This window comes from Stegodyphus dumicola, chromosome X2, assembly GCF_044657685.1.
Source record: "Stegodyphus dumicola isolate Sdum_Otavi_A_Nest chromosome X2, ASM4465768v1".
In the NCBI taxonomy this organism is placed as follows: domain Eukaryota; kingdom Metazoa; phylum Arthropoda; class Arachnida; order Araneae; family Eresidae; genus Stegodyphus; species Stegodyphus dumicola.
In genome coordinates this window covers 27075749-27089142 of record NC_140781.1, presented here as the reverse complement: position 1 = coordinate 27089142, position 13394 = coordinate 27075749, and the positions used below count along the sequence as shown (strand labels likewise).

Below are 13394 nucleotides of genomic sequence, written 5' to 3'. Positions count from 1 at the left end.
ACTAATGCCGCTTTGTATCTTTTTCCCCAATAATAGCTTAAATCAGATCAGGTTCTTTAAACGACTTCCACGAAGGCGTCCCTCCCCTTAGGAGCACAACCTTCGAGTGCTTAGCCATATTTCCCTCTAGTAAAATACTCAGATCAAGTTTACAGGTAAGGTTATTTGAAAGTGTCAGTTTTTCATTTGAAAAATATTTCGTATTTTGCTTCATCAGAGCAATGAAAGTATTTTAGCATCTGGTTCTTTTAAAGCGCTAAAGCCTATTTTCCCACCGGTGGGAGCTGTGAAGATTCAGGGAGCGTTACTGGTCCAAAGGGCAGTTAGACGAATCTGGGAATCAAGTGAAACAATCAAAAATAAAAATCAAGAACACACTTGAAAATTCGTTTTCTAAAAGGCGTTTTGTCGCTTCAAACATTCACACGAGGTTTTGGTTTGGTTTATTTAATTATGGCAAAGCACACTAGGGCTATCTGCCTAAGGGGAGGGATGCCTTCGTGGAGGACTTTCTAAGAGAAACTGGCTCATATACACGTTACACGTGAGGAAAACCACGAAAACGCCCATGCAGCCAGCCCGTTCGCGGGATTCGAACCTCGGACCGAACTACCAGTGTTCAGCGACTTCACATGAGAATGCAAGTATTAGTGGCACCTTTAAAAGTGTGTGTGTATTTAATTATGGCAAAGCGCACTAGGGCTATCTGCCTAAGGGGAGGGATGCCTTCATGGAGGACTTTCTAAGGGAAACTGGCTCGTATGCACGTTACACATGGGGAAAACCACGAAAACACCCATGCAGCCAGCCCGTTCGCGGGATTCGAACCTCGGACCGAACTACCAGTGTTCAGCGACTTTACCGCTCGGCCGCTGGTGGGCGGCACCTTTAAAAGAATCATTAAAACATGGCCTGTTGATCCTTTACATATGGTGGTCCAAACTGCACATAGGTTCATCTTTTTGTTTTAAAGAACGATTTTTTAAACTGTAGGTCTGATAGTCTAAAGTCATAACCAAGGTTACTCTTGACTTGTATGTCTCTTGATCTTGGTCATCCCCATAAATAAAACAATTGGCGATATCCAGTGTGCACATTAAGCATGTTCTTTTAATATATACCATGTTCACAAAAGTCAGTATTATTTCCGTAGACATACTTACAATTAAAACCCGTTTTTTGACTGTTACAATTAAAATCGCAAATATTCATATCTGATTTTTTTTTTAATTTTAAGTAATGAATTTAGTAAAAGTTACAAAATGCAACTTTTTATACATTCCTCCAGTGCATATATTTATATTTAGGAAGCTTTTATAATCAATATAAAACCTATTTAGGAACCTTTTATAATCATTATAAAACCTAAAGTACAAACAGCGACTCTCGTAGTATAAAACTGGCATCGAAATTTCATTTTATGGTTGGGCATCATATTTAAGAGCTGTACACAACTTGAAAAGCGAATGTTTTCATTTGCACACAACCGAAAAATTATGAGCTCATAAAACCTTTTCTTATGTTAATAAATAAAGTGACAAACATTTCTGTGCATATTGTTGGGAGAAATATTGGGGCAGTATATTTTTCCCCTTCCAAAAATGTGGTCATATTCACAAAACCTTATACAATTAATGTTCTAGTAATAACTGATAGGTTACAGTACTCGCACGTAGTTAATTCGTAGCATAATTTGCATAGGTAAAAATATTTTATGCTAATCAATTTGTTTTATAATCGCAATTGTAGTGTTTGAAAATCTATAAAATTCTTAAGGGAAAAATTCTTTCTTCATATCATTTTTAATAACATTGTAAATTAAAGATTGTTACACATTAATAAATAACCAAATACTATTAAATGGTGCATAACAGGAAAAACTCAACTTCGCATCATACTAATTTATTTATTTATTTATTATATGGCAAGTTAAAATTACGTCAAATATCCTAAATTTTTAAATTAAATATCTCGGTCAAGTTTTGTCATAGAGGAATCATACATTGTTTTGTATTTTTATAATAAATATGAAAATTTTCGAAACATAAATATAAAAACTGGGAAACGTATAAAAAGTTTTATATTTTTTTTAATTAAAAATACCAAAATATCAATATTTGCGTTATTTAAACATTGTTATTACTAGAAATATATGTCTAAGACAAAGGATGAGAGAATATACCTAGGTACCTAGGTACAGATTATTTACTAAACCGTGTCTAAGACATTACCAATCGATGAAGAAATGACTTTTTCTAGCTCATAAGATCTAAAGATGGATACGGAAGAGAAATACTCCGAACTTAATCCTTTCCGGCACGCTACGTTTTAAAGTTGGAGTTTTGATTTAAAAAAAGGGTAAGTAGTCTAATTAGGCCTAGAGGAGTACACAAGTAAAATTTTGTGAAGATAACACTTATCTTTTAATTCTGTGGGTGTGCCCAAAGTGGGCACACTGATTGAATAGAGCTTCGAAAAGAGTGCTGAAACGAGCATTGTTGTCAATGAACTGACCGATGACATGCGGAGAAACAAAGAATACTGACTCTCAGTTGTCCTAGATTATTGATGAGCCCGGTATGGGCACACCCAAGGTTTCGCCGTTTGATTTTAGGCAAGATTTCAAGGTAAAAATTTAAAACTAATATAGAATAAGGAGATTAGCATACAGCCAAAAACATAACATAGAAATTTCTTTTCAAAAGATTCCTTAAAAAAATCCCTAAAAAAATCTGGAAGATTTCTTTGAGAAATGAGTGTCTTAAAAAACTAAACATGGCTAAAATATATAGACTTGTTTGTGTTGAGCTGCTATCTACTATAAATAAAGAAGGTTCAAAGTAACCTATAAATGCTTTTTCATTCAATTTTTCTGTGCGTACAGAAGGAAATTTTTAGGTGTGTCCAGACCGGACACACTGTGCCGCAAAGGGTTAAATGCAAAATTAGGCAAAAGAACAAACGAATATGGGCATAGATTTTAAATGAAACTTTCATAGGATTGACTTCAAGGTTTAAGGGCTGAAAGTTTAAAAATGATTTCAGGGTCTTATAAATCTCGCTTCGTCAAAAGGAAAGAATGTTTGCAGTAGAGTTGGAGCAAAATGATAAATAACTGCATTAATGAATCATAATAACAAAGATAAAATAAAGTTACCGCCAAGTACAGAGCAAACAATCAGGTGGAAATTAGTAAGTCAGAGGGGAAAAACAAATCTAAGATTATAGATTACTAATTTATATATTTATTAACTGACAAGTTAAAATTATGTCTTAAAAATGCTAATTAAGCTTAAAAATGCTTAATTAAGCTTTTTAAAGCAGAAGATATGAATAAATAACTATGTTCTCGTCGGGACCCGTGCTACGGATTTTTCATTCGTTACCTGGATATGAATAACTTCTTAAGAGATTAATTCTTACACGTTGCCCATGTAAAAGCAGCTAAGGAGAGGCGCAAGACTCAATCGACCAAATCAAAGTAAGGGCGAGGTTTTTGTATTGCCTATTGCATTTAAGGTCGGGTGTCAGTATGCAGATTATCGGGCTTTTAAATAAAGTAAATATGAAAAACAATTAATGGAATTTTCTCTGGGATTCGAAACAGGTAACTTATATTTAATGACTGAATATAATAACTTATATTACAAAATATGCAAGGCGGAAATGCAAAAACGTTACGATAAAATATTCGAGTTATACTTGTTTCAAAAATAATATTTTTTAAGACTTCATATTTTTTCGTTATAGACAAGACGCAGCAAACAATTTTCTCTAGAAAAATATGTGCATCAAACTGATTACTGCTAAAAAGTGTATGTGTGTGTGTGTGTGTGTGTGTGTGTGTGTGTGTGTATTTGATTATGGCAAAGCACACTAGGGCTATCTGCCTAAGAGGAGGGATGCCTTCGTGGAGGACTTTCTAAGGGAAACTGGCTCGTATACACGTTACACATGGGGAAACCACGAAAACACCCATGCAGCCAGCCCGTTCGCGGGATTCGAACCTCGGACCGAACTACCAGTGTTCAGCGACTTTACCGCTCAGCCGCTGGTGGGCTTACTGCTAAAAAGAAAGTATCCTTTAGCCATCAGATCATTTCGACCGTGATAAAACGTTTCTTAACATAATAAATATACATTCTTTATTAACGTAACATATATATCCTTTAAATTATATAAATAAGCAAATCAAACGAAATAGAATAACACACTCAAACAATTTTGACAATAGTTCAAAAACGGGAACACTTACATAAGAGTCAAGAACAAAGCATTAATTTATCAGTCGGCAGTATGCAATGTTGGTCCACCAGCGGCCGAGCTGTAATATCGCTGAACACTGGTAGTTCGACCTGGGTTCAATTACCTGGTGCATAGAAAATTTCCTGGCCTTCCTCAAGTATAATGTGGATACGAGCCAATTTCTCTCAGGAAGTCATCTTCGAAGGCATACCTTCCCTAGGCAGATAGCCTTTGTTTGCTTTGCCGTAATCAAATTAACCATAAAGCCAAAACAAATGGTGACGAATCTAGCTTTCAGTGGGAAATTATTTTCCGTGCATTTCTATGATGTAAAAATCCGAAGATTGTTTAGCTCGTGCTCTTCTATAATGGAAATTATCCGTAATAAGATAACGCAACGTTATTTGTAGGTATATCATTTTTATACTTGGAATTTGAAACATATTTCAGGTTCTCCTTCGAGAAAATGTTTACGAAACGCTGACCTAGTAACATTAGATGCCCACGATATTAAAGATAAATATTAACTTCTGGACTTCAAATCAGTTTGGTTTGAATTGTTTGAGTACGGCAAAGCGCCGGAGATTTATTTGCATGACTACAGGAAAGGGAACCTTGTTAAAATGGAAGGTTTTCAATGGAAAACCTTCCATTGAAATTCAATGGACTTTCAATGGACTCATATCCACATTGCACATGGGGAAAACTACGAAAACGCCTATGCAGCCAGTTCCTTCACCGGGATTTGGACCCCAGTCAAACTACTAGTGTTTAGCTACTTTCCGTTCGGCCACCGTTGAGCCTATAAAAAGCATACGAACACATGCACAAGATTCCACTGTAACGCAAAATAAAAGGAAAAAAACTTATTTTATATCTACATCTAAAATGCATACAATATCGCTGACAAACACAGCATATATTAACTTTCTATTTCATCAACAAAATATTCACAGATGGTTATTTTCAACTCTGTTTACAGAAGGAACGAAAGCCTTGCTAACGAAATAAAAGGTTATATTTGACTTAGAATTGGAAAAGAAAAAGAAACACTAGAAAGATATCTCAAAGAATTTCCGTGAAATCGACTTCCAAGGAGAATTTTATTATCTTCTGCCAACAAATCAAATTGAAATTTTTCTTTGGTCTTTTGAAATAAGAAGGGGAAAACGACGGGGGGGAGTTATTCTAGAGCTTTAATCGATGTAAATAAGAAAGAAACTATTTTTTTCTATTTAAAGAAAGAAAATTGGAAACTTGGAAATTTTGAAAAGTAGAGTAGAAAGGCAATATGCGTAGAGAATTTTGGTAGTGGTGGCAGTGATTTAGGCCACATACCTGCTTTTTCATGATGCGCCACACATATGGTTAACGTGGATGGAGCTATAAATGGTATATGCCATGATAACAGGCAGAACAAGTTGTAATCGACGAACTCTAAAAACTGCTTTCAAGTCTAAAAGAATAACCTAGAGAAGAAACACAAATATTCTAGTACAATATTTACAAACAATTTATACTAGTTTAAAAATTGAACATACTAAAAACGTATATCTTTTAAAAATTGGAACGATTAAAGTGAGTATAATTCCAATTAGTTGAAATACAGATGGGTTTGTTTCAGTTTGAGAGATCTAAATATCGGGCAGTCGATTAAAACATAAAATCACAGATAATGCAGCTTTACATTATCACAGATCGATGCATTCCTTTTTAGCAGACGATGATGGGTAACCCGGGGATGACCAAACTCTAATCACAACAGAAGGACTTAGTTTCGGTTTTCGAACCTAACCCAATACTTGATTTCAGACTTCACACGCGGTAACTTGCGATTTGCGACTCCCAGTGCTGTTGTCATTTTTGAAAAAGCTGCTAATTCACCTATTTTATAATGTCTTCAGAAGGGGTTATATAGACTGCATCAGAAGATTTGTCAGCAATTTCTGCAAGCTTATTGCCTCTTATACCAATGCGGCCAGGAAAACAACAATATCGAAAAGGAGTCTTAAAATCTAAATGGATATTAATAACTTCGGTCGTAACAGGATTCATATTCTAACGATTTGAGGGCACACAATGAAACAGTAAAGGATGAACTTCCTTTCCATTGTTTTAAAATAAATAAAAGGATCTATAATAAAATAAATAAAAGAAAGCACAAAAGGATCTTCCGGCTAGGAAACTTAAATTCTTCTCTATTTGCCTAGCCAACAATCTTGTTCAAGGCGATTTGCATTTCCCTTTCTGTAAAACTCATATTCACGCCTTGAAAGCTTATTTGGAGATTTTCAACATATAGGAATCCTCTTATTGTTGATAGAAATTCATTTAAAATGGAATTAATTTTGAAGCTAAGAAATACAAAGCCTCGGCAACCATCATCGTGGCACACCCTTTTCTTGAATGAAATCTAACTTTAAACATCTGTTCCTCAAAAGGTCTTGTATAAAAATCGGTAGGTTGCCGCGTAGATGATTATGACATAAGCCTCACCTATGCCATACCTCCAGGTTTTATTTTTCAGATACAAAAAGGTGAAATTCCAGCTCTTTTTTCACAAAAAGCATTCTAAATAGAGGTCTCCAAAACCAAGATATTATCAATAATAGTTGATCAACTTCTTCGGAATCCAACTTTGATCGAGCGAAAGGAGATTATTTTGCTTTACGTATAGCAGCAGTTAGCCATGTTTTAGAACATTGTACAAGCAGCTGGTAGAAGTGACCGAGAGATAACTGGTTGGGTTTCCTGTTAGGTTAATCTTGCTTTAAAGAAAACGAAAGCTTTTCTCCAGACCATTAGGAAAATGTGCTTCTTCCACACCCTGTTATTGAGGGTGAAAAGAACCGCCAAGGACTTAAGCGTCAAATGCTTAATCCTAAGGTACTGAATGTTATCAGGATTCGTACTAATCTTACGTGTCTGTGAAAGAGAATTCTTTAACTCAAGCTTTCAAAAGCTAACAAAATTTAAAAATAATTGGACTTTTTCAGCAGAGCTTTACAGGAAATGAATGTTGGAAGGAAATGAATCTTATATTGCTAAATATTCTACCATATTCTTCTCGTACAGAAAGTGGGTAACCATTATATAAACCTATGGTAAAAATAAAAATATATTTCAGGGTGCCGCTTGACGAAAACCGGCGATTTTGGGCGATTGGCCATCAAGGCACAATTTCAAGATGGCGGCTACATAAAACCAAACTAACAAGTCAAAGAATTGCACAAACTTGGTGTTCATGTACACATCAATCTATTTTCATTTCAAAAAAAAAAAAGAAGTCACAGAATTGCACAAACTCGGCGTTATACACTCCCTTGACTTTGTCCATGTACACATCGATCTATTTTCACTTAAAAAATCGGGAGAATGAGGACGTCATATAATGTTAAAACAAAGTTACTCATTACCAAAAGTGAACAAAATTTGTAGCCGATTGAAGCTCAATAAATTGCATTTTAAATCACAAAATGAAGTAACACAACAAAGTGTGTGTATTTAATTATGGCAAAGCTCACTAGGGCTATCTGCCTAAGGGGAGGGATGCCTTCGTGGAGGACTTTCTAAGGGAAACTGGCTCGTATACACGTTACACATGGGGAAAACCACGAAACACCCATGCAGCCAGCCCGTTCGCGAGATTCGAACCTTGGACCGAACTACCAGTGTTCAGCGACTTTACCGCTCGGCCGCTGGTGGGCTAACATAACAAAGAAAATACATGTTAGCACATATACGCACTACGAAAAGGAAATATCCATTTACCATATTTAGAAATTTCAGTCTTCAGTCTAAAAACTTTCTAAAATTTTCTGAACTAGAATATGCATACTGCCGTTACCAAACACACATAAATTCACAAAAATAAGAGTCAAAAATATCCTCCATAGTGCCGGACTGTAGGTGGCATTTTTTGCATGAACTTTTCTTACGACAAACGCATTCAAAGCCATCTGAACGATCTTTACGTTTCACCATACACATTTCCTTCGTACAAACAAGGACACTTATAATGGCTACTAAGTAAACCTTCATTTATACACCAGTCAATTTATAGTTTTTTTCCTTTTGTTCCAAATCGTACAAAAACTTCAGATTAATTCCATCGCATACAGCCATTTTACGTTGTACACCCCAAAATAAGCAACGTACTTTGAAATCCAACACAAAATTAAGCCCTTACAAATAGTTTCTCATCAGTCAATTCACCGCAATCATGATTTTCATAACATATAGTTTCCATAACATTCAACTATTCAAGTTACCATAAATGAAATAACAATTTCAGGATAAATGAAACAACTTGGCGATAATCCAAGAGACACCCTAAAATATAGACTTATAAAACATATTGCTTTCCTGATTTTCTCTCATACCCGTTTGATTATAATATTATTGCAGACACATAAGGTACCCATAAATTCCTCTCTCTGCTTTTGCCTTTATAAAAGCTAAGAAATTAATCGTGATAGGAAATTAACGTCAAATCCATGCTTTTCTGTGCTATCAGTGAGTTTCCTCATATTCGCGGTTCCACCAAGGTTTCAGCTATTTAGGTAAACTGTTAGATGATTTTTGAATTCTGCTGCCTGAATTACGGTATTTGACATAAGCAACTGATTCATCAATCACATTGTCGCTCACTCTTTCCGTTAACAAGGTGTAGGCAACAACAAGGTCTCAGTATGCAAGATTTATTATAAATCTCCGAGGTCTGGAAGCTGATATTCTGCCTCCTGCAAGAGATATGAAGAGTGCAAAGCGATTACTCAAATTTAATTCAGTTCCCACTCTAAATGCAGGAGGGACGGTTTGGTTTATTTAAGTATGGCAAAGTACACTAGGGCTATCTGCCTAAGAGGACGGATGCCTTCGTGGAGGAATTTCTAAGAGAAACTGGCTCATATGCGCGTTACACATGAGGAAAACCCCGAAAACACCCATGCAGCCAGCCCGTCCGCGGGATTCGAACCTCGGGCCGAACTACCAGTGTTCAGCGACTTTACCGTTCGGCCGCTGGAATGGCGAAAAGCAATTGACTGGATCACTGGCATGCAAATTTCTTTCCACCTGTGGTGAAAATATTGTCACCATTAGTAAAACAAGCCAATGATCTTCTAAAATTCTTCCTGTTGCTTCCCACGAGTGTTTAGGCTTCTGCTGTCACAATAAAGTTTATGTCCATTAAAATAACCAAGAATTATATAAAGGCTACTGTTCGACAAGATCATATAAGTCACTGTGATTGATGCTTTCATTTAGCGGCGAGTACAATGAAAAAATTGTGATCAGTGTGCTTATAGCTACCTGAACAGCAACTGTCTGGAGGCAAGTTGCCAGTTGTAAAACATTTGAGGGATATTCATGTGAGGTTAGAAAGCCCATACCACCATTAGCACAATCTGAATTATCCATACCATTTCTCTCCAATGAATACCTCTGAAGATTTCCATATCGGGTTTTAAGAACCGTTTCTTGCAGATATAAGCAAGCAGGATTGTGGACATCAAAATATTCTTGATATTATCGAGACTTTGGCGGAAAGTTCGCCAGTTCCTATTATAAGTTCGTATGTCTCCGATGCTACTGCTTAGCTGGAAGAGAAAAGGCATGTGAGAAGAATTCCAATCCTTCTTCAATTTTCATATTCTCAGAGTCGAATTCTTTGGATATTGAATTCAAAGGAGCTTTGACTGATATATCTGCGTTATAAAAGTTTGGAAATCTCTCGGAAAAGGGACTTCTGAAGATGACATAGATAAAACTTCTAGGTATAAGGTCATTGATGAAATCTATCATTCCTTTCAACAAGCATAAAATATGGTGGATCTGTTTCGTTACAGAATAAAACGTGTCAATTTTCTATAAAATGGCCAGTGTTGCTTAGTTGGCTATTAAGCGTATGTTATATTAGGTTCATTTGAAATGCAAGCGAGTTGGTTCAATTCGTTTCGCCATGCTAATGTCTCTCCTTGAAGCTTTTTTATACTTAATTTAGGTTATTATTTTCTCAGTTTTCTTGTACCCAAAACAGATAAGAAAAAATGATATCAGAGTACAATTTTCCCAGTTTGAAAATAATGTGTGTATTGGATTAGTAATGCATAACGTTCAATTTTTAAAACACATCTTTACCATCATTCTCGTATTTCTCAGTTAGGCTTGTTTTAAAGTAGACCTTCAGATTCATTCTACATAAGAAGTTTCTAGAATATCAATTAATAATTAGCACTATAAGTTAACAGAAAATGCAAAATTATTTCGCAAATTCGAAACAGTTACTCATCATATTGCAGATGTAATTGATTAAGCATAAAAAATTAAAATAAAATTTTTATGAAGTTTATTCCAGCATTTTTAACTGCTTTCAGAGCAAATGTTTGGACGAGTTAGCAGAAAGAAAATTAAACATAGCGAAAATTAAACATAACATATCTTATCGGAAATGCTGTTTGAAGCGTTTCCAAACATAAATTCGCATTTTTATGGTATTTCAAATGAAATTACCTCATCATGAAAGGCAGTATGGGTTATCTGAATCGGCAATGCACGCAAAGGCTATCTGCCTTCCATTAAATGGCACATTCTGAAGTATTTGTGAATAATGTGACTGCAGGCCAATTTCACTTAGAAAGATCTACATGAAGGCATCCATCTACTTACGCAATCAGACTTCAGGAGTTTTACGATATTCTGTTACATAAATAAAAGAAATGGTAATTGTATAAAGTAAATTGAGAAGACGAGTTAATTTAGCTTACTTAGGGTTACATACATGTTGAATTAGGCAAAGAATGGTTGGTTGACTTTTAATGGCACAAAACCTTGAAGGTTATTATGCGCCAGACGAATGGTGAATAAAATCCAAAATGCACAAACACACTGTATCAGATGAATTGTTCAAATGAACCTGTAATGCTGATGAAGGCATGGAGAAATGACTTTGAGAAATGCTCTAGCAAAAGGTAGAGCAGGATAAAAAGAAAAACTTCAAATGATATGGTAAAAAGAGATGTCTTTTAAAAATCATATGATGTGATGTTCTTATGATGATGTGAGGGTTTCCTCTAATGAGATCTGTTAACATTCGTAGAGTTAAAATGATATTCACGTTTCTGACTAAAAGCAGGACAGCAGTTTAAAATGTGATTGACTGAAACGGAAACGTTGAAAGTGCACAAATAAGCTCATTATCTCCTTTAAAGAGATACTGATGTGTCAGTCTGCAGTGACCAAATTCGTAGACGAGACAGCAGTACACTCTCCTTTTGATTCCCTCTCGACTCCAAATATTCCAAATTAGGTTTTACCGGCCTTAATTTGTTCAGTGTCTGACATTCCCAGAGTTCTTGCCACCTGGACAAGATATTTGTTCTGATGTAATTCCGTATGTCCGTAAGAGGGACATAATTTTCAGAGGTAATATAACCAGATTTTGCTGCGACATCGGCCAGTTCACTGCCTTTGATGCCAGCATGTCCAGGCACCCAGCAGTATACAATAGCATAACCTGCGTTTCTCAAACGGAGAAATTTAAAATTCAAACGGAACGGATTAAAGCTCTATAAATGCGGAGCATAGAACAACTATGAAGTTATTGGACAGGGCTTTCAGTATGTTGAGAGCTTTAGCACATTTTTTGTTTTTTTAAGGTTTAAGATATGCGCGGAAGGAAAGTGAACTTTCTGTCAAATATAACTCCTAAGAATTTTGCTTCTGGCTCAATGTGGATCAAAGAGCCGCCAAAATGCAACTCTGGATTAGGATATAGATTTCTTTTGCGACAGAAATGCACGCAGACGGTCTTCTGGCTAGAAAATTTAAAACCATTGTTGTTGGACCACTTTATGATTCTGTTTAGAGTAATTTGTAGTTGTCTCTCAATGTATCTCATATCTTGACCGTGACAACAGATCATCAAATCATTAACATACAGGGAACCATGCACTGTCTGAGGAAGTTCTCTTAAAATGGCATTAATTTTCAGGCTGTAAAGAGTGACACTGATCACTGAACCTTCTTGTTGTACAAATACTTGAGAAAGCAACGAACCAATCTTAACTTGGAAAGTGCGGTTTTTCAAAACGTTTTGAATGAAGATGGGTAAATTACCTCGCAAACCAGTGCTGTAAAGGTCATGAAGAGTCCCATGCCGCCAAGTTCTATGGAACACCTTTTTCATGTCAAAGATGGAGACCACATGATTTCTTTTCACAAATGCATTGCGTACTGCGGTTTCTAAAAACAGGACATTGTCAAGTGGTGATCTTCCCTTACGGAAACCACTTCGGTAAGGCGATAGGCAATGATTAGTCTCCAGATGGTAGGTGAGACGGTGATTTACCATTTTTTCCATGATCTTGCAAAGGCAGCTAGTGAGCGCCATGGGGCTATAATTTAAAGGATTTTTCGGATCCTTGTCGGGTTTTGCTATAGGGATTACAAAAGCCCTGCACCAGGCAGTTGGAAAAATTTGTTCCTTCCATATTTTATTATAAAGAGCGAGAAGGACCAATAGAGATTCATAGGGCAGATGCTTTATCATCAAATAACTTATGCCATCAGGACCAGAGCAGGTCCTATCTGTGCGAGAGATTACACTTCTTAATTCAAACATGGTGAGATCTTTATTATTAAAATATTCTGCATTAGGATGGTAAAAGTCGATTTGAATCCTTTCCAAGCCCATCTTTGTGGATACAGATATTGCCAGATACAGCAGTAAATGCATCATCTAAAGCATCGGCTATTTCTTCTCTAGTACTTATCTACTTTCCATATTTTTCTAGAACAGAAAAGGAATAATCATTACATAGTCCAGAGTTTTTGCGGACATTTTCCCAAACATGTTTGCTAGACATTGAGGAGGTAATAGTGGACACGTAGGCTGCCTATGATTTTCTCTGACTTTGCCGCCTCACTTTTCTTGCATTCGCCTTAGCTTTTTAAAGGCCAGAAGATATTCCAGTGTTGAATATCGACGAAAGATACGCCATGCTTTCTTTTGCTCTCTCGAAGTTTCATGACTATCACTATTCCACCAGGGTTTAGGGACTTTGGGAACTTTGACGAGGACTTCGGGATACAGAGTTCAGCTTATGCAAAGAATGCTTTACCCTGTACCATCTGATGTAAATCTATTT

General features: G+C 36.0%; 1 protein-coding gene and 1 long non-coding RNA gene across 3 annotated transcripts in view; one reads left to right on the top strand and one right to left on the bottom strand.

The window, feature by feature from the left end:
• LOC118182950 (uncharacterized) overlaps window positions 1–13394 on the top strand; it is a 394569-nt gene that overhangs the window by 51494 nt on the left and 329681 nt on the right. The window lies entirely within an intron of this gene.
• Window positions 1–13394, bottom strand: part of LOC118181466 (dynactin subunit 1-like) — a 31742-nt gene that overhangs the window by 13919 nt on the left and 4429 nt on the right. Inside the window, exon 2 of one of the 2 annotated variants that reach the window (XM_085809084.1) lies at window positions 5584–5714. The exons of the other annotated variant lie outside the window; for it this stretch is intronic. The gene's annotated coding sequence lies outside the window, so the exon portion shown is untranslated. The remainder of the gene's footprint in view (window positions 1–5583; window positions 5715–13394) is intronic. 2 annotated transcript variants of the gene reach the window in all.